The 27315-nt window shown below is 36.7% G+C and overlaps 1 pseudogene; it reads left to right on the top strand.

Moving 5' to 3' along the window:
• The first annotated feature begins 608 nt into the window (after positions 1 to 608).
• The window catches only part of LOC113060604 (leukocyte tyrosine kinase receptor-like), a 52012-nt pseudogene continuing 25305 nt past the window's right edge, over positions 609 to 27315 (top strand).

Genomic DNA, 27315 nt, shown 5'->3' with positions numbered 1-27315 from the left:
GAGATGACAGGCGAATCTAATCTCTATATTAGAAACTCATGTCAAACACATGCTCCATCACATGACAGAGAAACACACTAACCCCCAATTCTGGCAACAGCATGTGCTGTGATGCTCTAAAGCTGTGATGTCTCCTTTAGAAAAGGATGCTCGATTTATTAATACTTGCACAATACTGCCAGTTATACGACAAAACTGGTCACGTGATGTCAATATGGCTGTCCCCATGAAAAAGTGACCTGCTCTGAGTAAAATCAACTGGCTTTGTCTGGAACACCGGTATATGTATATTCTGTCACCTTATGTAAATGTACATAATTTTAGTGATATTTTTCCTAAAGCCATGTTCATTTATTTATATGAAAGCCTGACTTGTAAAACAAACGCGTAATTTGTAAAACATTACTGAGTTTACCTTTGAGATTACCTTTGACCCTGAAGAGTGCATGAGACTGACCTACTGTGACAAACCGGCATTAAGACCAAGCGTCAGACAGAGAGAGAGAGAGAGAGAGAGAGAGAGAGAGAGAGAGAGGCGCTGCAGCATCAGCATCATAATGAATCACAGTGGCTCTGAAGCGCGAGGAGCTGGAGCTGTAAAACGGAATTGGATAGTTACAGAAAGACGCTTTATTTGTTGTTACTGTTAGCTTAAAAAAAAAAAAAAAAAAATCCGCTCCAGTAATAAAAGTGGACAGATATTAGGCTAACAGTACTTTATCTCCAGGATCCTTCTCCAAGGAGCCATGGATTATGTTACTCGTCAAACTTTTTTTCAATTTGCTTTTTTCATCTTCACAGGTAAGTAATTGTTTGCAAACTAATAACTCTGACCTGCTGATTTCTGGCGATGATAAACATGTTCTTATGAAACACTGATAGAAATGTATTCAGACCTTAACACGTGTTAACAGATTTCTCAGTTCCACAAAATGATTTTTAAGGATGCTAAACAGCGCGGATTTCAGCAGCACTTAATTAAATAAATTTATTCGGATATCTCAGAATATGCTGTATATAGTATAAAGGGAAAAATTAATAGGCAGACATGAGCAAGCTTGGGGAGATTCGACCGTTCTTGGCAACCTTTCTTGAGTTAAAAACAAACTCTCTGCAGTGTAAGTTTCATTTCAGCCCACTTTACTTTAAAAGGAGCTTTATGTCGAGGATAAATAGCTACTGGCTTTCCAAAATATCTGTTATTATTGTTTGTTGTTTTAAATTAATGCTCTGCATGGGACTAAGGAGGCCATTTAAACATTCAGTCTGAAGTCAGAACAGATGTGCAGAATGCATTTCATGTGCAGATTTATGTTGCAAAAAATATAAGAGAGTCAGGGGCTAGTTTGTTCCACAGAATCTTTTCAGGGTGAGTTTATTGGGGTAAGTCAATTTCTGAATGCTCAATAAAAAAGAAGAAAAAAAGATACAGTTGATGTAATACACTAAGCCTAATGATTGATTTCAGTTATGTTTTACTTTGATGAGCTGTGTTAAACTGTCATTAAACAGCCTTTATAGGCTTTTTTTTTTTTTTTCTTTTTTTTTTAGCAAAATTCTAACTCTGAAACTTTATGAAACAATTAATTTTGGTCAACACATATTGTGATTAATAAATTTAATACTCAAATCACGTAGCATCTTTCCTGACCTTTCCTTTATGAAAAATAGAGATTCCATTTTAACTTTTCAAATAATTAACTCATGTCTGAACATATGCCAGGAATGTTTTTTGTTTTTTTTGACCACTTATACCTCCAATATTTTGAAGGACAGAATTCACAAAAAAAAATCTAATTTAAGAAGGCTTTGAATATGCAAATGTGTCTATTGGCTTTTGTCTATGAGATGTGATATTTAATCTAATCCTTCTCATTAGTGCCTTGTCTGTCCTTCTTAGGCAAAATTACCTCATCAGCATCACAGATTATCAACTCATGTTTGTTGACTATTAGACAGAAGTATGGCCAGAGTATGTAAGATTTATGTAATGAGTGTTTTGGTTTTATAAGGTCGTTTTTATGTAATAGCAAACAAACTTGGGAAGAGTGGTCCACAGTTTCTATTCATGTTGAAATCGGAAAGTATGTCATTTCTCAGCAGTGTCCAGCAATCTGGCGATTTAGTATTCAGTACATACATTATGTGTCTAAAATATTTATTTATGGATTTATTAGTTTTTTTATTAATATTTTGGCACACACGACAATCAGTTGTGTATCTGCTGTACTTTGTTGAGCTGAGCTTTTAGCAAAATTGAATGCGCAGATGTCAGGCTGAGAAAAACCTGAAACCCGCAAACTCAAGTAGCTCAAGGCACATTCAAGTATGTAGATACTGCCTTTAGCCTTTTACATTCCCTTTCTTTTTCTCTAGTGGTTTCACTATTATCTTTCCAGTTTTCATTCATTTGTGTTTTTTCCAAGCCAAATAAAATAACTGACTCACTCACTCAGGAATCACCAATAGTACTATCAACTACAGTATATAATATTACTAAAATGTTCTGCTTTTTTATGAACATTAAAGACAGAAAGCAGCACTCTGGTATGTGTATTATGAGTCTCTGTCATCTTACATTCATCTTTGAGGATATTTAACCATCTAGGGTTTGTGAATGTCAGTGCTGTAGAGAAGAAGTAAGAGTTATGATCCAGATTTCGTCTTGTTCAGATGCATTGCCATTTATTTTACATTTGGCAGATTTTCTAACCACACTGAATTAGAAGATAGATGAATATTTTGATAGCAAGAACCACCCTAAAGACATGAAACATGAAAAAGCAGAGATTTTAGCAGATGTTTTACCCATTTCGCAGTGGATTTATGTGAAATAGTTCACATGAAATAATATTGTAATAGTGAAAAAAAAAAACTCTTATAATGGTGCAGCAAGGTCGGTCTGTGATCAGCTGTATACAAAATATCCCAAAAATGAATGCAAATGTGTGGAAACTGACTGTATATTCACAATTTCCATTAAACCTTGAATTGAATTGAATTAAACCAAAAATAATAAGTGTTGATTTTTTAATAGGCATAAATAAAGGGAGACAGACTGGTAGAAGCCAAAGCTAGCACAAAACTAGCCAATCACATTACAGCTTGCCAGATCAAGCAGAGACTCAAGATTATTAGACTCCACCCCCCACATTTCTGATTATTGAATGACCTAAACGGCAAGGTCGCTTTTTTTACTACATTTTTACTACATTTGTATTCTTACCAGCACTTTAATTAAGGTATACAGTATGGTATAAAAGTGTTTTATAAGGGCAAACTGTAGCTGACTATTTTAGGAGGTCATTTGAACTAAATGGGACATGAATGTTGAGAGAGGTGGCTTCTTAGGTAAGTGGATGCAGCTGATAGAAATCAAAATTGATTTATTATTTTTTTTTGTAATGAAATATTGCAGTATTTATCACAATTTCACCTGTGCACATGAAAGTGACAGTGAAAGTGAAGTGACATTCAGCCAAGTATGGTGACCCATACTCAGAATTTGTGCTCTGCATCCGAAGTGCACACACACAGAGCAGTGAACACACACACACACACACACACACTGTGAACACACACCTGGAGCAGTGGGCAGCCATTTATGCTGCGGCGCCCGGGAGCAGTTGGGGGTTCGATGCCATGCTCAAGGTTACCTAAGTGCCCTTGTACATGCACTCCCCCACCCACAATTCCTGCTGGCCCGAGATTCGAACTCACAACCTTTCGATTGCCAGTCCGACTCTCTAACCATTAGGCCACGACTTCCCCAAATCATTATCTGTATTTAATTCACATGTACTCATAAGTGAAATGTGAAAATTGTGTTGATTGTGGCATTAAATTTAGATCTGCTCATGTTGCATCAAATTTCTTTTTACATGTTTTTGCGGCATTGATTATTATAACCAATCACACATCTCTCTGTTAGGCTTATGAACACAATGGCCAATTAGAGAAGTTTATATTATCACAGCAAAAAGGAGTTTTGTTTCAGTGCGCTCTTGCTGAGTGAATTATGTACCCTCGCAAATTCTCTCATCATAAACAACGCGTTCCTGATATGATGTAAGTGATTCATTTTGTAGTGTAGACAGCTTTAGTGATTATAAAAGGTGTTTTTGTGAGACTGCTTAACTCACTCTAGACTGAAGGGACCGCTGCATGGGATTCTTTGCTTTCTTTCTGTATATAACATGTTCCAGTATGAATAACTGTTTTGTTTTTCAGGCTATTAAAATAACTATTGGTTTTCTAATACTTGAAAAAAAGCTATAAACTACTTCATATGTGGTTCTTAACTTGTTTGTGTAGCCAGAACATGCCGTTTTCCCAAACACAAAACAAAGTATTCATTATTACAATATCAAGAGCCCTACCCTTCCTGTTATTTTATTGATATACTCAATCAAATTATCCAATACATTTATACCACCTTAGAGAAGCAACTGTCTGTGTAAAGGGCCATTTGCATTCCACTGCACTGTCCATTGTATTGTTTTGTTATCTAGATGGATGTTTTTGACCATTGCGCTCACGTCTCATTGTCCTTGACACAACTTGGCATGACACAACATTCTAAAATCGTAGCACTCATGTTAAAAGTAGTTTAACTTTTTAATAAACACTTATCTTGACCTTGCTTTTATTATTATTATTAGTATTATTATTATTGTTCAACTGCCCTACGTCTGTGTAAATGACCCCTGAACAAATATAGATGCAATGTGATATGCAGATTCTGTTGCAACGGTGCAGTGTAAAAAATGGCTGTTCATAAAATCTGATTGGAAACAGTCCATAGTATTGTAGTTGATGAGAGTAACTGGTTTTATTTAAGAATGTAACATAAAAGAACAGATACATTACAAAATGTCTTTAGAAAAATTGCCCTCACAAAGGTAAAAATGTCCCAGGAAATCAATTCCAGGGGGCAAATATTGTCCTTTAATCGAAGGGTTAATTTCTAACCCTTCACTAATTTCTGAAGGGTTAATTTTTAATTTCTGTGATGTAAACACGCATCTTGTGCAAGCTCTCGTGCAAGCACTTAACCTCTCTACAACCTTAAACCAAGGCACTTACCCCAAAAAAAGAAACAAAAAAGAAAGAAAAAGCTCTCTGCACTAACCTATTTCACAATAGCCTCAAAAAACCCTGCCATTTTATGCTTTGACTATTTTTGGCTCTGTGATGAATTGCTGTTATGTTCCTAATTTGTAAGTAACTTTGGATTTGGTTGAATGAAAAAAAAAACAGTTAAATGATATTTACAACTTTTTTAAGTATCAGTTTTGTTTTGTGTTTCTCACAAAACCCATTATAAGAAAATTCAAATGAACACAACTGAGGCAATTGTTGACATAGAGTGATGAGATGAGAAATGTTTGAGTCAATATTGAATCTCTGGCTTTCATCTGCGGACTTGACACATCTGAGCATTGAACTAGACACTGATGAGATCACTAAAAGACAAAGGAAAAAAGATACATGCGAAATGTGTGAGAGGGTTTGTTTTTTCTCCCAAAAAAGAAAAATTCTCACCCTCAGGTTGTTCCAAACCTGTATGAGTTTCTTTTTTCTGTTGAATACAGAAGATGCTGTTTTGAAGAATTTCGGTAATAGTTGACGGCAGCCAATGACAAAAGTCTCCATTTATTTTCCATTTAATCTTATCACTGTTAAGGAGGCTCAACTGACATGCTATATGTATTTATTTTTTAGTTTCCTAAGAGTGAGCTCTCCCTGAATTTACGATGATGGAGAAAACAGCTCAGCCTTATCATGTTTATCACATCCGTTTTTCACGTTTTGAACGAGCAATTTCATCAGTACTTTTTGCTGTTTGCTATTTGACATATGAGACACTGCTGACACACGATACCATAGTAACAGTGACAACATAGCCTAAGGTGGCATCATTGCGACAATAATATCATTTGTGAAATGCTCCAGCATTGTTGTGTTAAATATCTGCACCATGGTTTTCGGGGAAACTGCATTTCATTCTTCCCACCTCATGAATTGCTGAAATGACAATATATTGACTTTAACTTAAAGAAGTTTTTAGTTGTGAAAGTCAAGTGGGTGCTTTCACTTGTAAGTGGTGCTCTGCATGACTGTGTGTCTGGTGAAATGGACTTCCATTGCCAGGGTAGCTGCATAATCGTCCAGTAATTACAGGATTAAATCTCTAAACACAGATCAAAGTGTTTGCTTTTAGCATGAAACATTACAGAGGCACAATAAGTGTGTCGTAATGTGCATCACTGCAACGTCACTCGCAAGCAGAGCATTTGTACTTCGCCTATACATACACGCATATATACAGTATATATAATACAAATAGGGGTATGAAACTCTTGAAATATGGTGTTTAATGTTTTATTTTCTATTTATTTTACAATAATAGAATATATATATAAATATATATTAGGGGTGTAACGGTTCACAAAATTCACGGTTCGGTTCGATACGATACACTGATGTCACGGTTCGGTTCGGTTCGGTTCGATACGTTTTAGATACAGCAAAATGTAAAAACATCTCAACTTTTCAGAATGCCGCAAGCGCACCGCGGGTCATGTGACAAGAACCAACCAATCAGCTTCATCCTTTCCCGTAACAACGTTGAGAGCTCAGCCAAGATGAAGGAACAGCTGATCATAGTTGTATATGGATTGCAATTTTGAAATAAATTCAGTAGCAGAGCTACTGCAAGCGATTTTTAGAGCTGCAAATCCATTTATCCTTCGCTGAAATTTCCGCGTCTCATGGAGAGAGCACGTCATTGTTGCTTAGCAAAGACAGACGCCTCAGGAGAAAGACGCGCTTAGCGTTTTCCATGCGTTTTTAGGCACGATATGTGAACGGCCCCTAAGGCGCTCGCTCACTCAGCACGCGCTGAAGGCTCGTTGCAAAATGTCTAATGCATTTAACAGACCAGAAATATAAGATCCTAAAATAACCAACAGGTCTGGTGTTTGGGTTGGATTCCCTGTAAGCTATAGTGTCTAAATGCTGCAGGGATAGTTTGCTGCGTGCATGTTTCTCCTTTTTTTCGTCTTTTCCCAGATAGTACTGACGCATATATCCCAGATATTCCCGCTGGTTTTTTTTGTTTTTTTTTTGTAATCCCGCTGGTGTACCCTGTCATGTTGCAGATGCGACATACCGTTGTTTTTTTATCCACCACTCTCTTGCCATCACCATTATAGCTTAAAGGGAATCCAAAGTGCACCCAAACACCAGACCTGTTGGTTATTGGAGGATCTTCTCATTTCTAGTCTGTTAAACGCATTGGCTATTTTGCAACGAGCCTTCAGCGTGTACTGAGTGAGCGAGCGCCTGCTGAGTAGCCTAACATAAACATATAAGATGGTGTTTTTTTCTTCTTCGGGAGTGTCAGGGGCGTTGCCTGTTACGTTGTTTGGGTTATTGGGCTACCTTGTTGAACGCATATCATTATATTTCTTTCTCTCTCTTTTTTTTTTTTTTCAAATATAATTAATTACTCCAACGAACCGTTCGGTATACATAATGCGTACCGCGTACCGAACCGAAAGCGTCGTACCGAACGGTTCAATACGAATACGCGTATCGTTACACCCCTAATATATATATAAATATACACATTTAAATAACAATAAAAGTAAATAGAGAAAAGGAAATTTTGAATGCGGATGCAAATTTAAATTAAGTCTGCTTGATTTCTTGCTAGTTTGTGACTTTTGCATATTATATGCTTTCTATAAACAAACAAACAAACCTTTGTTTGATAATCTCTTTCTTGCCATATTTAGGGATACAGGTTTGATTGGTTGCGCTTAGCAAATTCGCTCAGCGTTTCCTAATATGTGCTAGTTAGCAAGTTTCTCGACTGAAGTTTACAGTGTGCTTGTCACCCCACAGAAGAAAGGGGCGCGGTCAGTAGAGCTCATTAGCATTTAAAGCAACATGGACTAGAACGGCCTGCTGAAAACAGAGCTGATATTGACAGGGTAAAAAGGGTGTTTTTTTTTAACAACCACTGAGGAATTTTAACCAAAGTATGTTATAGACTTTTCATCAAGACCCTAAAGAATCATATCAACTTGTAGAAAATGGGCATCCGATGACCCCTTTGAGTGGGGTTAAAAGGAGGTTTGTTGACAACAACCTTCTATACACATTTTTGTTATCTTTGCTTTTAATAATAGTATAAAAATAGTTCTCACTGTACAACAACATGGGATTTCTGCCTCAAAAAAATGGGTCGCCAAAGTGTGCTGTGATAGGTCCATTTACTTATACAAGTCATTATAATATTCAAACAAAATGCAACTAAACAGTGTCATGAGGACCAGCCACACACAATTAGTCTGTAATTATTTTGTTCCCTCTTAATGTCTGTCACACCTACTACATAATAATGAAACACTTTGATTCCTGTGGAGCGGCAGACCAGATGGGCTTGTGTTTACAGACAACTCTTCCCTCTGTTGCTTTCACAAGACTGTTTTGACTTGTCATGTTGTTGATATTTAGTTTGTGACATTCAGTGAATCAGTGTTAAGGTGGTTTTAGAGACCCGTGGCTCCTTAAGAGCAGCAATTGATCTAAAATATTGTTGTTGCATCACTCCTGGAGTGTGTTGAATACATCCTTCACATCAGAAAGAACAGTACATCCCTTTGGATGGCTTGACCCAGACATGGTAACCTTAAACGATTAGCTCATGAACCACTTTATGTTTTTGACATCCTACAGTGTAGATTGTTATCAGCAGCTCAGATATGATCTAGTTAATGATTAAATGATTGTAAGGAACATTCTGTGTCAAGTGATATTCTCTCAATGGCATTAAATCTGATAAGGAACCCAAAAGTAATTAAAAATAAAGTTTTAAAGAGTTGTAAAAAAAAAAAAAAAAGAACTGCAGTTTTACTGAATAATTGGACCAGGTTGGAGGTTGTAAATGACAAATGTCACAGCATATAAAATTTTATAGAACATGGCAAATAAAATATGGTCCATATGCAGGAACCTATAGAATATTTTACTTATGAATGAACTGATAATAAATGATTACAAAATAAATAATATTAAATATTTTATGCCAGATAAACGTAGGTCTGATATGATGCACAAATATACAATGTTATGATATACACTAGCATTAAAACATCACTTATCATGCTTACCAAGGCCACATTTATTTGATAAAGTAAAACCTGCAATATTGTAAAATATTATAACAAATTTAAAATATCAGTTTTCTATTTTAATATATTTAAAATATAATTTTTTTCCTGTGATGGAAAGGGTGAATTTTCAACACCCATTACTCCAGTCATTTCAGGCTTCTTTGATGAATAAAAAGTTCAAAAGAACAGCATTTATTTGAAATCGAAATTTGTTGTAACATCATGTCTTTACTGTCACTTTTGATTGGTTTAATGTGAATGCCTTGCAAAAGTCATGCTTGAAATCTCAGTGTTGACAATTGTCAGTCCAGTGATCAAAACATTATGTTAGTAACTTACTATCTGTATGCTCCTTGCAATAACAAACAGTCAGAATAAAGGCTTGAGAGCTTGAGAAATAAAATTTTGATGGATCTTCCCTCATATATGGTAGAGAGTTTCTTCTGCAGTGATCGGGCAATAAGACAAAAGACTAAATAAAAACAGACTCTCTCCAAAACAAAGGGATACAACTGCTGCCGCGTGTGTATAGTCCCGATATTTTGTTAATCTTCTAATTGATTAGAATTAGAATTTGATTTGATTGAACAAAATTAATGCTATACATTCAGTTAGTCATCATCAATGTCAGATTCAGTACATAACTCATGTTGTTTCTTACTATGTCTTCAGGTTCACAGACAGAAAATGACTTTCTTTTTCGAAGAATTCCTAGTAGAACTAAGCTTTTAACAATTGGTGAGCTAGCATTCATACTAACACATTCACTGCTCCTGCTGTGCTGATCCCTCATTGCGAAGCCTATGATCTTTTGTGCCTTGCTATCATATCTTCATTTTTCACTAATGAATCTATAAAGTCACTGACCTGTGCAGAATTAAATGAATTTCAAAGGTACTCTATGGAATGGATGCAGAGTAGGCCAATACAAAAAAAGAAAACATCCTGCTTTCTATCAATATCCCATTTATAATGGAGCTGTACAGACAGGAAGTGAATGCTGAGGGTTTGAGCATGGATAGGATGTTTTTTTTTCACTATGAAATATATCTTAAAAACCCTTACTTCTGATAATCTGACACTAGCTGCTACCAATTACAAGAAAAATTCAATTATGTGAGTAATGTTTTTGCAAATGCCTAAAGCCTGATTCATGAATGGGGGCTCAGATAAGTGGGCTTGCTTAATCTCACTCTCCATTCTTTATAACAGCTGTCCGTACATACTGTACATATATATATAATATACACAAATATATAAGTTAAAAGTCAAATGCTGTTCATTTAAGGGCTTAGTTTGAACATAATACACATCTTTATCAGCTAATTTCCTTTAGGGATGTAGAACAAAATAAAATCTGTGACTAAAAATCTGTTTCGTATTGTTTGCAGAGGTGGGATGGAGAGTTCATTTGGGCTTTTAGCATCAGAAATAATAAGTAAGAAATGTTTCTTGAGCTGTAAATCAGCATATTAGAATAATTTCTTAATGATCATGTGACGCTGATGATTGGAGTAATGATACTGAAAATTCAGCTTTTACGTTGCAGGTATAAATTAGATTTTAAAATATATTAAAATAGAACATTTTAAATTGTAGATTTCAAAAAATTACTGTTTTTGCAGTATTTATGTTCAAATAAATGCAACCATGCTGAGGATTTTAAGTTTTAAATAAAAAATGGATCAGTGAAATCTTTCCATTTTTAGTTGAATTTGTCTCTCTTCTTCTCATCTAAATGGTAACACATCATCCTACACTCTCAAGACTGCCTCAAAGTCCCAGACAAACCCAAAACCATATTCTGTGGTCTTCGCTAAGTGCTACAATTAAGCTATATTTATGGTGACAATATGTGCTGACAGCCTGGTTTAGTGTTGCAATTAGTTGCTTATGAACATTGAGGCAGACAGTAACAGCAAATTTAAAGCATTCTGCAGACTCTTCAGTTTTAATATATGATTTTTTAGTTTTGCTCCTTTTAGAAAAAACGAGATTTAAGAAGGTTCGAGGTGTTTATTTATTTATTTATTTTAGAATTCTTTATTTCAAGAAGGTCCAACATTGTTCTGTCCCTGGATGGTGACCAAAACTCTGCATACCCCTCCAAATAAACTGATGAACTGATTTTAAATATGTTTATTTGTAATGACATGCCTGAGCAATTGAAGGAGAATGTTTTTGTTTGTTTCCCTCATTTTATAGCTGAATCTTTTCTTCATTGTTCTCAGTTTGTTTGTTTTTTTGTCAGTTTTTTCTAAATATCAAAAATATAGCAGCCAGACAACAAGTGACAATAGTAGTTTAAGAACTATACAGATAATAGATTTGAACGAGGGAGAGCAGTTACCTCGCTGAAACAGTATGTTGGAATCACTGTGGTTGTGTTGGGTCATTTTTCTTGACATATATGGCTGTACGGCATTTACCATCTCTAGCATCAAAGCAATTCACACATGCTGTGCGTGGATACAGTGCAACGAATTTCGCTAATCACAGAAGTGGCCATTTACTTTACTTGCATTTCTCAAAGAGGTAACCCCCCACTTTATTAGTTCAAAACATACTTACTTAATAAGCTAACCCCTAGAAACATGATATCAGGATCCAATAATGCATGACCCCTTTAAACCCACATCGAATATCTCAGTTCCTTCACAGCATCAGCCTTTCGTGGTGAGGATTGCCTGTGTGCTTCTCAACTGAAATACAGAGTATTAAGAGTCAACATTATTCTCTCTGAGAAAGAAAGAGTAGGATAAGACTTGGGCAGACTTGGACACCCTCTCAGCAGATAAGACAGCTGGGAATGCTGTGCTGTGTATCATGTTGGTGAGGAGTGACAGCTCTCTACGGAGAGCGTGTGTTTAATGAAGCCCAGCTGTCAGATGTTCCTCTTTTGCCCTAAACTGGGGGGAACAGGTAGGCCAGATGCCATGCTTCACCACTTGGATATTAATCAGAGGACTGTCACATATGCAAATCAAGCACAGAGTGCTCTCTTGGCAGAGAGAAATAAGTGCAAATAAGTTGCTCCTGCTGAAGAACAGACCACCTAGATGAAAGCAGGTTAACTTGAGGTTACAACTCTTGAGACAACTCTATCAAATCTTGAGCCATTAGAAATGTGTATAGGAATACACATGAGAGAGTCATTAGTATGGGGATTTCCATGTAATGGCTTTGGATTTCTTAGTTTTGACCTTCACTGAAAAAACCATCATGGTTTACTGTTTATGGTTTATCACAGAAGTGGAGATATTCATACTTTAATATTCGTAATTCAGGGTAATTTTGTGTCAACTCAGCAAAATGTTTGAGTCACATTGGGCTCCCCATATTTCAAGATTTCAAGTTTTTTTTATTCGTCACATACAAAATTATATATAGCATATATAACCAGCTGTGAAATGTGAGTCAGGTCCGCTACATGGACAGTGCAATTATTAAAGAAAACAACACAGATGAAAATATACATAAATAAAGCTATGTAAGAATGAAATAAAAGTAAACAATAAAAATATAAGAATAAAATATAAAAAATGTATATTGTAGAATTAAATATAGAACGCAAAATAATGTGCATGAGTGTAAACTGTAGTCTTAAATATTAAGATGTACAGGGATGTACAATGTGCATATATGCATTTTACTGTAGTCTTAAATATTAAGGTACCCAGGAATGTACAAGAAGCAAATGTGCAAAACAGGGCGACACTGTCAGTGTGTCTATGTGAGGTAGTGAATATAGTAAAAAGATAAAGTGAACATTAAGTGGAGGCATGAGGATGTTAAGAAGCTGGTTTAGAGTTTAAGAGCCTGATGGCCTGGGGAAGAAACTCCTCCTGAGTCTCTCAGTTTTTGCCATCAGGCTACAGAAGCGCTTACCAGATGGCAGCAAAGTGAAAATATGATTACTGGGGTGGGTGGAGTCTTTGATGATTTTTGCAGCTCTACTTCTGCAGCGTTTGAGGTAGATGTCCTGCAGAGAGGGGAGAGCAGACCCTGAAATGCGCTCAGCTAAGCGCACAACTCTCTGCAGGGCTTTGCAGTCTTGACTGGAGCTGTTCCCATACCACACTGAGATACACTGAGTCAATCATATCTCTGGGACTGAAGCATATATGGTAGGGCCTTGAAAAGGAGTTTTCCAAAAGAAAAGTTTATTAAGAACTAGAATCTAAAATCATATTCAGATATCTTTAGTACTTTTTGTTGAGTTACAAATATGCAAACTTTGGAAAAATAATATTTATGGCACATAGACAGGTTCTATGCAGATGTTTTGATAGAGGAAAACACGATACATTTAAAGTTTTAACATTATTTGTTCTTCAGACCTTCCACTATCAGCTGAATGCAAGTGACCCTCATTTGGTTTCTGACCTCTGAAAATTTTATTATTTACTCCTGGAGCTATATTGCGATTGCAATATCTCTGGAACGGAACTTTATAAAGCCTTAAAAATGAAGATGTCAAAAGAAAGGTTTTTTAATTAAGACCCAATATCTAAAAGGACATTTCACAGAAAATCATCTCACAGAGCCAGACGTTTGAGTCCAGGCATATCAGCATAAATCTGGTCCACATTACATTTGACAAATCAAACAAACAACAAAAAAATTACGGTGGCAAAATTTTTTGTTGCCTTTTCTTACATGTGTGTGGGCTAAAAATTTGCTCTTGAATACACTACAGCGGATGCAGCCAATGGCCAATAAGCATGTTCTGGCCTGCAGAAGAGGTGAGAGGATGCAGCCATTTGTTGACTTCATGTGTCACGGCCTTTAGTCTGACTTAAAACTGACTTGGAGTCTGTCTGATTTTGGTTTGTCCTAATGGAAGTGACAAAATCTATTCACCCATATTCATATTTTTTTTTTTGTTATTGTTGTTGTTTAAAGGTGCCATCTGTAATGTTTGGCAAAAAAAATCAAGTCATACTCCACATTACATACCAGATGGGGGCAGTATGCCTCAATAAAGTGAATTGGTCTATTCTAGAGTAACAAACGAGAAACGGCATAGTCTCTATGCTCCGCCCCTACTTTCACAACAACACTACAGCCATAGCCGAAGCCTAACTGTGTGTTCACACCGCCGGCATCTAGAGCGTCAAAAAACGCTCTTGCCGCTCTGCTCACGACGCTGCAGAAAGATTTGTGAGCGCTCAGATGCTCTGATGTAGATCGAACGCTTATTTTGTATTTTAAGCGGCCGCAAAGCAAACAAGCTTGTTGATCTTGTGCAGACTTACCACAATGAGTTATAAGTTAACCTCATTAAATATTGTTGTGGACGAAATAATAGGATCCTTTACTTAAAATGAACAATCTCAGACAACTTGGTCCACATATCACTTTTAATTTATTTTTTATGTCCCTGTACGCAAACAGGGACACATCATAGATTAATACAAACGCTAAACAGCAATAATCAACCTGTCCTTTATTCTGCTTGGAAACTAATGTGCCAACTCTCAAGCATTCACCGTGAGACACACACAATTGACTCTTTTCACACGCTTTCACGCCACAAATCAATTTTTTCACACACAGAAAAACCACGAAGCAAAGAGGACACGGAGACCAACAGACTAGACAGAGCAGGTTAGTTATGATATAATAAAATGGGTAACGTTAAGTTATAGCTAGCTAATTATCAAACGCAGCTACGGTTAGCCATCGCTAACATTAGCACGTTTATCGAACAGCCTTTGATACATTTCTATGTTATAACTTCCCGAAAACAAATACACAAACATATAAAACAAACTTCTAGCAAAATACTAACAGCATCTAACTTACTGTTAGAAATGTTGCAAGTTCGAGCATCGAGCCTCATTTCTTTCAGGTCCATCAATCCAGCAATTGAAAGCAGTGCCGATGTTTACTCTGGTTCAGCTCCTTTTCTTATCGGATTTGATTTGTGATTCCGAGCGCAGTTGTTTCCCTGTAGCGGGTGACGCTCTCTTCCCTGAACTGAAATGAAGTTCTGCGCTGTATTTCCACATGATTGACATCAGGCCCACAAGGCGTGCGAGTTATTAGTGTATTGCAGGTTGGCTGGTGGTTATGTTGCCCGCATACTGCCTCCCATGGCCGAAACTGGTATTACGACAACTGTCGGGCCAGGGCTAGTAATGCTAATGCTAATTAAGGTGGATATCTCTGCAGCACTATAACTTGACTTTTTTTTATGACATCATCGCCCTTATTCTTCTCATTCTTTTGATGCGTGTAGGTCATGTTATGGATATTTTTACCTCAATTTTTGGATATGGCACCTTTAATGAATTGTACGAATATAGGTGAAAAGCCCATTATAAGGTTCTATTGTGGAAAATTGTATATTGTGTAACAACATCAACCTATCACGACTCAGAGACAGGATGCAAATGCAAGGCAGTTTAATGATACGATATAAATATGGTCAGACAAACAGACAACAAAGACGCTGAACCACAGGGGGAGAGTGGCGACGATCACAAGCTCAGATGGTGTGTGATGCAGGGCCCTCGTGATCCAGTGCTATATCACCCAGTGAAGGTGCTCGTGATTCTGGTGCAGGGAACAAGAAGACTCGACAAAGAACAACGGGGGAATCCACGATCCAAGACAGCCAGGGGAACAGAACGGAACACATGGAAGGACCACAACGATCAGACAACATGAGACACCAGTAACTGCACTTAAATAGACACACACAATGGGACGCAGGTGGTGTTGTTAATCAGTAGTGATAAGGGACCACGCCCACAGACACAAACCTGCACACTAAACAAGCCAAGAGAGACAGCGAATTCATGAACCGTGACAGCACCCCGTTCCCCCGACGGACTTACCTGTCGATTGTAATCATCGATCAGGGAGTGATCCAGAATGTCCCTAGCAGGAACCCAACTTCTCTCCTCTGGACCATAACCCTCAGAGTCCACCAAGTATTGGAATCCGCGTACCTGCCTTCTCGAATCCAGAATACGGTTAACCAAATAAGTGGGTTCCCCATCTACGAGACACGGTGGGGAAGGAACCGGGACCAGCGGGTTAATAAGTGAAGTAAGGCGGGATGAATTCTCCTGTACACAGGACGAAGTTTTAGGCAGACTGCCACCGGACTAATGATTTTGGTGACAGTGAACAGGCCAATAAATTTAGGAGCCAATTTATTAGATACAGATCGGAGCGGATTGTACTTAGTAGAAAGCCACACTTACCATCTTGCCCTGGGAGGGCGGTAATAAAATCTAGAGCGATGTGGGACCAGGGTCTCGAAGGGACTGATAGCGGTTGAAGTAACCCATCTGGAGGTCGATTGGAAGTTTTACCAGTGGAATAAACTGATCTAGCCAAGACAAAACTGTGATTGTCGCGAGCCATTAATGGCCACCAGAATCTTTGCTCAACCAAAAAGGTGGCACGATTAACCCCTGGATGGCATGCTATGCTGGAACAATGGCCCCACTGGATGACGTCGGACCGATACCCCTCTGGCACAAATAACTGATTCGGTGGGCAGTCGGGCGGAGGCGTTACCCCTTCTAAGGCTGTCATGACCTTTAATTGGACCTCCCACCTGAGAGTGGAGACAATAAGAGTCTCGGCTAAAATACACTCGGGAGTAGACGGGCATTCGGAACGTTCAAAAATACGAGATAAATAGTCTGGTTTGATGTTTTTGGAACCCGGGCGGTAAAGTCAAAATGACCCACTGAGCCTGCCTAGAGTTGAGTCTTTTAGCGGTTCTATTATATTCTAAGTTCTTGTGATTGGTCCATACAGTAAAAATGGTACCGTCTTCTAACCAATGTCACCATTCCTCCAGCGCTAACTTGACTGCCAACAACTCTGTTACCAATGTCATAGTTACATTCAGCAGGTGATAAATGATGAGAAAAAACGTGCAGGGATGCATCTTGTCATCTACGGAAGAACGCTGGGAAAGTACCGGTCCTACCCCCACCTCTGACGCGTCGAACTAACGCGATGGATCAGGGGCAATGAGGATTGGAGCCGAAACGAAGCAACTCTTAAGTTTGGCAAATACAGCCTCAGCTGTATCAGACCACCTGAACGTCATTCTCGGGGAGGTCAGGGCGGTCAGAGACGCGGCTAGTTGGCTGTAGTTGCGAATGAAACGACGATAGAAATTGGCGAATCCCAGAAACCTCTGTAGGGCCTTACGGGAATCTGGACTTGGCCAATCGATCACTGCCCTAATCTTGTCAGGATCCATACGCACTCCCTCAGAAGAGACGATGTACCCTAGGAAAGGAACAGACTGTGCATGAAAAACGCATTTCTCCACCTAGACAAAAAGCCCATTCTCTAGTAACCTCTGGAGCACTCGTCTGACATGCTGAACATGATCCTGAAGATAAGATGAAAAGATCAATATGTCATCCAGGTAAACATATGAACTGGTCAACCAGATCTCTCAGCACGTCATTGATGAGTGCTTGGAAGACCGCTAGAGAGTAGGACAGCCTGTAGGGCATGACCAAGTATTCAAAGTGCCCCCTAGGGGTATTAGACACGGTCTTCCATTCATCGCCCTCCCTTATACAGACCAAATGATAAGCATTAAGTCAATCCAATTTTGTGAAAATGGATGCTCCCTGTAACCATTCGAATTCTGAAGAACATCAATGGCAAAGGATAAGTATTCTTTACCGTGATGTTGTTCAGACCCAGGTAATTGATACATGGTCACAGAGATCCATCCTTCTTCCCCACAAAAAAAGGACTCCGCCCCCGCCGGAGATGGGGAAGGACGAATGAACTTGGATGCTAGGGAATCAGAAATGTATTTCTCCATAGCCTCCCTCTCTGGAACAGAAAGTGAATATAACTTGCACTTAGGTGGAGTCTTACCTGGTACTAAGTCTATGACACAGTCGTAAGGACAATGTGGAGGTAGAGAAGCAGCCCAGGACTTACTGAACACTTCCCTTAGGTCCTAGTACTCCTCGGGCACGTTAGACAAATTCACTGCCTCTTCCTGGAACATAGAAACAGGCACAGATGAACAAGCAGACACAAGACAAGACTTATCACAAGGCATTCTCCAAGCAGACACGGAATTATGAAACCAATCGATACTGGGATCGTTTAGAGTGAGCCAGGGGTGTCCAAGAACTACGGGTGCCGGTGGTGAGTCCATGAGGAGGAATGTAATGTTCTAGGAGTGGCTGCCAGAGGTGATGAGGGTTACAGGTACGATAATATGGGAAATGAAACGGAGTTGCTGTCCATTTAGCACATAAACAGAAATCTTGTGAGTAAGGGGAAACATGGAGATGTGGAGTTGTTGTGCCAGTTTATAATCCCAAAAATTTACTTCAGCCCCATAGTCTTGTGTTGTGTCGTGCATATGGGTTGCCCATCTTAGTCTTACCGGGAGGTTTGTAGATGAGGTCTTCTCGGTGGAAATGCCACATTTCTGATAGTGTGACTATGTATTCATCTGATGGATCTAGACCCTTTTTTGTGTCATTTACTGGATATTCATTTGCAGTCAAATTTATGAGGCTTGTCCATAATGATCCCAGTTTTTTTTCCCAGAATTTTTTTTCCTGGAATGTGCTACTGTCTGCAAAAAGAAACACTGATATTTTATTATTTTTGGTAAGTGCTGTTATAATAAATGACATCACTTGAAATGTGGTCCACCTCAGTCAGTCACAATCCAGTGTTCATCCAAAACAGCTCTGTTGTCTTAGGAGGGCAAATTTAACAGACAAAATAAAGATCCCATGGTGCTATGCAAAACAAGAAGTTGTGTATAACACAACATGAACATATATCTACTATTAATGTGTATTGCTAAATGTTTAATTTAATTTATTTATTTTACACATAAGTATAGCCATGGGTGCTGATGATGAATGTTAGCTGATAACATTAATGTTTTCTGATTGTTAGAACACTTAGCACTGCATTCAGCTGTTCTAAATAAATGCTTCATTGATAATACACAAAAACTGTGCATAAAATCGCCTTTAGGCAAACCACTATGCAGATCATGAAATGTCATGAAGCTTCCTGGGTCATTTTTGGCTGTGAGCATAGAGATAATCTAATCAAAATCAATGGTCTTCAGTCAAAGATGTTGGTTCTTTCATCTCAAGGATTCATTTGAAGCCACCGTTCTTAAAACGGACTGGTCGTATTATTAATTAAATCATGTCAGAAGAGAACAAGGACTTTCTCTGATGGTGCGTTTGACTTTTATTTTTCTTGTCTTTCCTCAGTTGTCAGGAGCAGTTGTGCTCTGTTGGAAAGAGCAGAAGATCCAGCACATCCAAATCCTCTTGACTCCAGTCCAGTAGAAGACAGTGAACGTAAAACACAGATTATTTGTTTGTTCCCTATTCCTTCAACAGTTGGTTTCTTTCTTTTTGTTTCATTCTATTTTTTTTTCCTAAATGGAGTTTGTCATTGCCAGTCACAACACTGAACAGAGAAGAAGCATTATTCTGGTTAAATAGTTCACCCGGGGCACTTCCTGTTGGGATTTTTCAGCTGAATGTCAAAGGGGCTTTGTGGTTTCCCTCATTGCGGTCTCTCTTCATCATAGCGTTAAATGATTCCTAAGACAACTTTCCTGTGTTCTTCCACTGGAATGCCTGATGGCAAACAGAAAGTCCTCATGATATTACTTCTCTTGTCCAAACTGACATACCCTTGTCCTCATTATTTCTTTTTTTTTTTTTTTATAAAGTTTTGCATTTTTGGATGTACTTTAGATGAATGGGGAGTAAAAAACAGTTTAATAACATTTAATTACATTAAATTAATTACAGACCATTTCACTGTGATCCTACCACTGAAACCAATTTCTTTCTGAATCTGTTTATAAACAAATTAGCTTTTTTTCTTGCCCATTTTAATTACTGACATATAATATTTCAAAGGGTAGTTTAGGGAATTTAGTCTCTCTCTCTCTCACTCAAACACACACACACACACACACACACACACACACATGTATATATACTGTACATACACAATATAATACCCTACAATACTTCTTTTAATCAGCAAGGATAAATTAAATTGGCCTATAGTAACATTAATAATGCATCCAACTAACTTAATAATATTATCTTAATAATATCAACATGATTGATATTTACATATATATGTCACATAAATTTAGTAACTATGTACTTTATGCACAATGTTGCTAAATAATGTAATAATTATATTCCATCTAGTCTAGTCTTTCTGCAAAAAAGTTTTGTTTTGTTTCCATATAGTCTTTTTCAGTATTTTTTATTTTTTTAAGTTAGACCAGAAATGCGTGTGTGTTTCTGATATATATGTTATTCTAACTTTAGAGTTCCACATATTCAGACTTTTGAATCTTTTCTCTATTTTGATTAGTACATCTATTACAGCTGGTCCTTCATTTAACCTTGTTAACATTAGATAATGCATAAGGTATTATTAAGTTAAGTATTAAGTTAATGTCAACTTCTGTATGAACTATTTTCTATTTGTTTATGTATTATGTTGAATATAATGTTCAAAATATACAAAGCAAAAAACTTTTCAGGAAACATGCCTTAAAGGGATACTCCACCCAAAATGAAAATTTTGTCATTAATCACTTACCCCCATGTCGTTCCAAAGCCATAAATGCTTTGTTCGTCATCGGAACACAATTTAAGATATTTTGATTGAAAACCGGGAGCCTTGTGACTGTCCCATAGATCACGTAAAATACAATGTTAAAGTCCAGGAAAGTATGAAAAGTATCGTAAGAATTGTCCATCTGCCAACAGTGGTTCAACTGTAACTTTATGAAGCGACGATAATTCTTTTAGTACGTGAAGAACACAAAAATAATGACTTTATTCAACAATTTATTTCCTCTGTCCTCTGCATCACTGTAGCGCCATTTTGGAGAATATGAGCTGAACGCAACTGCGTACATTCTTCTGTGTCAGCCGCGACACAAGGATATGTTTTCTACGTGAATTCATGCTTTGATTTGAAAGAAAACAGTGCATCCTTGTGTCATGGCCGACACACAGAATAGCGTACACAGTTTGCTTTCAGCAGGTGTTTATTGTGCCACTGCCGTTTGAGTCCCTTTAAACTCCTAATATACTTATACTTCATTCATCCTCAGTTTCCTTCTGTGATTTTGAATCTCCATGTTCTTGGACGTTATCCAATCACAGCGCTGGAAGCGACTGGCATGTCACATCACCACAGCAACATCTGTGTGACCAACCAATGAAAGATTACTCCACTGGAAAATGTGAAGGTATGATTAATAACTTTCACTCAATTCAGATCAAACAATAACTGGTGGACCTTTTTTTTTTCAATTAATCAATTGTCTGTATAATAATTGGCAGTTCAGTAAGAGCTTTCTTTCTTTCAACAGGTCATTTTCTGTTACTAAAGCCCACGTTAACTAATTTTGCTGCTGGCAGATGTAGTTTCCACATGACCAGTCCTGTAGTGCACAGCAGTGGGCCACTTTGTCATCTTCGTCTCGCTCGTTTCCAACCGGAACCACATACAGGAAACATATCTGCCTTTGTGAAACTCACTGACCTCTCCGTTATCAAACCTATAGCCCTTACAGTCAAAGACCAAGGAACTGACAGGTGAGACAGAGCTTCAGTTCTTCAACAATACATTCGATGAATTGCCTCAAACTTCAAGCAATTAGAAAATTACAGAAATGGAAAGTCACAACAGTTACAGGTTTTTTTTTTGTTTGTTTGTTTTTTTACTTCTCACCAATGTTGCATTTATTTAATCAATAATACAGTAGGAACAGTAATATTGTGAAATATTATTACAAATTAAAATAACTGTTTTCTATTGGAATATACATATATAATATATATTTATTTCTGTAATTGCAAAGCTTGATATTCAGCAATCATTACTCCATTCTTCAGTGTCACTTGATTTGGAGCTCAAGAAACATTTCTTATCATCAGCAATGTTGTTATGCAATATTTACATTTACATTTACAATAAGTTTTCCTTGATTAATTAATTGATGAATAGAAAGCTCAAAAGAACTATATTTATTTGAAATATATTTTTTTTAACAACATGCAAGTCTTTACTGTCATTTCTGATCGATTTAATGCACTCTTTCCTTGCTGAACATAAGTATTAATTTCTTTAAAAACAAATCTGAACCCAAATTTACGTGTGTGTGTGTGTGTGTGTGTGTATATATATGTATATATATATATATATATATATATATATATATGTAGGTGCATGTATGAAAACTGATTGTAGTTCACAAGTATGAAAAAGTATTGTTTCCATCTATGAACTCGAAGCTTATTGGGATTTCACAAAATTATCTTTAAAACACAGCATCCTGAAAAAGGGATGTTTCTTTAATGTTGAGTATATATATGCGTGTGTGAGTGTGTGTGTGTGTGTGTGTGTTCATATCATACAGCAATATCTAAATATAATGGTGATCTCATAACAGATCTGAATGTAATTTTCAGTGGCAATTTTGAAAATAAATAAAAGAGCAATGACATATGCACTTTATTTTCACACAGAAGAGTATAAAGCAGCATTCTGTACCCACAAGAAACAAATGCCAACCAAAAGTCTTTTGTTATGGAGATGTAGTTGGTATTGATTTTCTTATGCTGGGCACGCACATCACGTAGAAGATGGATGAAAGCATTTCGTTTCTAAAAGTAGGACCTGATGTTTCATTTGGCGTAATTGGTTCTGACAGAGAGCTAGGAATAGATGGTGATGCAATGCAATTTGGAACAAGCCAGGACGATCATGACGTAGCTAATATACTTTTACTTTCTGCATTTGGCTATATGGATCTGGGCCTAATTGGCATATGATATAAATTAGTCATATCCTTATACCTTTCATCTCAGAGATGTTGTTTAGTACAGAATGCATTATATTTCTACTGTACTTAATCTCCTGTCCATCTAATGAAGCATACTCACATCTACAGTACCTGAGAGATTCATGTGTATTTATTTTTATGACGTACTGTAAGATGAGTTCCACAAAGTTAGCTTCTCTCTCCTATTTATTAAGCTTGTTGTTCAAACACCACTAAATTGATCTGTAGATGTACTCTAATTGGCAATGTGAAGAAAGAATGAAACTAAGACAAACTGTACAAATGTTCTGGAAAAATGCAAGCACAATGTTGCGACCTTGAGACACTGTGACACATGGAATCAAATATATGCTATATTCTAGTATATGCTTTTGAACATAGCCTTGCTTTTCCATTAAATGTGTGATTGACACAATAGAGTATGCTTTACCAGATGTACAGATGATTTTGACCTTATGCATCCACTATATGTTGAATCCTTTGGGTTGATCTAAAATTGAAATGTTTGTTAAAAGCGCTTCATTTTGTGTGTCCCAGGCCGCAGTGGGAGGTGCTGGAGGCTGTGATTGGCCAGTTAAATGAGCCTTTCCAGGTGACAGTGCAGTACTCTTCCTGCAGCAGCCACGAAGTGGGATTTCTGGCATTTGATTCCCTGGAGCTGAAGGATTGTGTCATGGGTAACAGCTTATGAAGTTTTCTCAAACCTGTTTTGAGGTTACTGTATGTGTTACTTGCATCTGTAGAGCATTTCTATTATATCACTATTTTTATTTAATATTCTATATTGAATTGTTTTAATGAATGCTATCTTTATGTGGCACATTTGAACAAATCTTTATGGTTTTCTGCGTCTTTCTGCAGTTGATGATTATTTGGATTTGGGTTCAGACTGTGAGAAATACTCATCACTTCACTGTCATTCTGGAGGCTGCATTGAGAAGCGAAGAGTGTGTGATTTTCATACCGACTGTCCACAAGGGGAAGATGAGGGCTTAATATGCAGTGAGTAAAATAAAAGATTTTAAATATTTTATAAGCCATGAAGATGCGTGGTTTCTGTTTCTCAGTCTGTCAGTAATTGTGAGCTCCCCACAGTCAACATTTTAATGCAAGCACTGTTGCGCACATCAGAACATTTAGTTTGTGTGGAGCTCTTTAGTCTTAAAAAAAAAGACATTCTTTATTCATGTTTTGGTTATTTTTAAATGTAGAGAATGGGCTACATCTCACCAATCCATTTATTCATTTATGATAATCGAAACATTTCTTTGAAAGGCGGCCTTTAAGCTATAAATCTGTAGCATTTGCAAGGTCATTCTTTCCAATTTGCATTTCGTTGAGAGTGTTCAATTAACGAATGAGTAGCAGTGTGACAGGGTGATATAAGAGGGTGCCGCTGAGTAACTGGCTGGCTGTGTGTTACTCACATTAGCTGTATTAATTCTTAAGGCCAAGATAAATGTCTAATCCTTTCACTGGAGGCGTTGGATTAGCAAACCTGCTCTGTCAAAGTTTTTCACTGAGTAAAGAGCTGCATAAAGGCCCTTAAATGCATGAGTGTTTGCTTTCCTCTAGGAAAACTATTAGCATTTTTATTGATTTATTTAATCTCCATTAACATTTATACTATGCTTAGATGATTTATAATTATTGTCTGTGTGTGTGCGTGTGTGTGTGTGTGCATGTGTGCAAAGAACTTTGTAGATTGTGTTATTTGGCACACAGTACTTACAGTGTAATCCACAAAGACAAAAAAACAAAAAAAGGTGACAAACAGAGAAATCCAAATTTACAGGGAGTCTTTTAAAATGCATTAAAGATTCATCTGCTACACACATTGCATAAATATTCTGTTAATTATTCTGGAATTAACAAATGAACCCTAAAGGTTTGATTAGCCACTTGAAAAAAGCCAGTCACGTGACAATAAATAATTTAAACAGCAATAAACAGCATTTTATTTATCATTTACCATGTAATTAGATGTAATTCAGTTTATTTGTTTAGCACTTTTCATAATTCATTCTGTTATATATTGTTGTCATACCAAAAGTAATAATAATAAGAAAGGATTATTAAGCTGCAATAATAATATTATAATTATGATTGTTGAAGTATCATCTGACCCTGAAGATTAGAAGATTAAAGTAATGGCTGCTGAAAATTCAGCTTTGCCATCACAAGTGAGGTTTCTTTTAAAAAAACATGTGTATATAATTAATATAAAATTTTTTATTATATTATATTATATTATACATATTTGCTTTAAAATAGTTGTAGTCACGAGTAATGCAGAAGTATGTGAACCCCCAGTGCGGCTACAAGAAAATTCTGGCCTTATTTCATCCCTTCCTCAACATGTGGAAACTTCTTTTGATATTAGGGTTTCATATGATAAATAACTCTGACAGCATCCTAATGAAGATGATCTAAGTAACTCCCACTAAGTTTAAGCTTGTTAATTACATCCATGACATTATAAAAGCAGTCAGTCATAAATCAGTCATAAATCTGTCCTAGTCTATACCTAACATCCAGAAAGCATACTAGCAACCGTTAGCTAGATTCCTGTCATTAGCTGTCATTTTAGGTGAGAAATATTTAAAGTGCAAAGCTAATTTAGACACAGTTTGCCTCATGTTGATTCTTCTCAATTAAAACCATACATTGTAGACAGCAGTGAATATGTTATTTTTTCTCAGCTCTTGTTATTACAACCTAAAAATATTTTGTGCTCCATTAAAAATATTCTATGTGCCACTACACAACATGTTCACACAAGAGAAAAATGGTATTTCCAGTAAGAAATTAAATTGATTCTTGAAAACAATCTAGCTATCCTTGTTCCATATCAACATAACTGTGGTTTGTTTATTACTAGAAGTAAAAAAAGTTGGAATTATGAAATAAAATAATAATTACTGTAACAGATTGTTTAAAAAAAGGGACTTCGTCCTATTCAGCACCTTGACATAAAGCTGAAGTGAACACACCGGAAAATCTAATTAAACCATCTTTGTTTATTTAGGCATCACGATAACTACATTTTAGTGGACGTAATGGATAAATGGAAGGAAGAAATGCAATATACGTATATCTGATAAGCTTTTAAAGCTCTGCTAATGTTTGTAGTATTTTGTGCATACAGATTTATCAGACATTTCATAAGTGTCTGAATGTCTTTGCAGACTCCTTACCCTTGGGCTCATACTGCTCATTTGAGTTGGGATCCTGTGGATGGTCAGTGGCTAATTCACAGTCCTCCTGGAGACTAGTTAGTGGACAGCAGCTAACTGAAGACACTGATCTACTGGGCATAACTCTACAAAACACTCAAGGTAAATGTGAAACAACATCTTCTTTCATTTATTTTATTGATTACCCATCAGAAGTACAGAGTTTCCATTCTCAGTGTTGAAATATTATTACATTTATTACATAATTATATAAACAAATAATTTGCCAACAGACATACTGTACACTACCATTTAAATAGTTGGGGTCAGTTAGATTTTTGAAATAAACAAATAAATCTTTTTTTTATAAAGGAATTATTAAACTGTTTAAAAGTGACAGTAAAAATTGTATAATATTAAAACGATTTATATTTCTGTTGAAGATTAAAGTAATGGCTGCTGAAATCCAGTTTTGCCATTGCACAAATGAATAAAAAATGATATATTTCACAATATATCAGCTTTCTTTAAGAAACATTAAAATGTCTTACAGAGCCCGAATGGTAGTGTATAAATATGTTGAATTTACAAAATAAATGATTTGTGAATAGATATTAGTTCATATACAGAACACATTTTGTAAACATAAAATTATAAAAAATGTCAAGTAAAATGTAGAATTTGCTCTAAAGATTGCCTGCATAATGAAGTCTAAAATACAGAAACACTGTATATATAATACAAAGTCTGAAATTGTTCACCAATTATTAAGTGACTCACATAATCCATTTCTAAATGGGCAGTCATGTGGGGACACTTGCTAATGTTGCTAATCAGGACCCCAACGGGAAGTAAGCATGTTATTACACAGATAGGTCACATCAAAATGTTTTATAGAACATAGAAAAATACATAAATAGCATAGATTTGTGCAAGCAGTTCGTTTATGAGAGATATTAGGTGATGTGGTTAAACTAATATGTGAATTTAAGTGCCTTGCTTTCCATGTTTGGTCATAGATTTTTTTTTTTGGCAAAAATGTTTTATCCTTATCAGATTAATATAACAGCTTTGAGAC

This window comes from Carassius auratus, chromosome 42 (genome assembly GCF_003368295.1).
Source record: "Carassius auratus strain Wakin chromosome 42, ASM336829v1, whole genome shotgun sequence".
Lineage (NCBI taxonomy): Eukaryota > Metazoa > Chordata > Actinopteri > Cypriniformes > Cyprinidae > Carassius > Carassius auratus.
The sequence above is the reverse complement of the archived record's forward strand: the minus strand, read 5'-3'. Positions and strand labels throughout refer to the sequence as shown.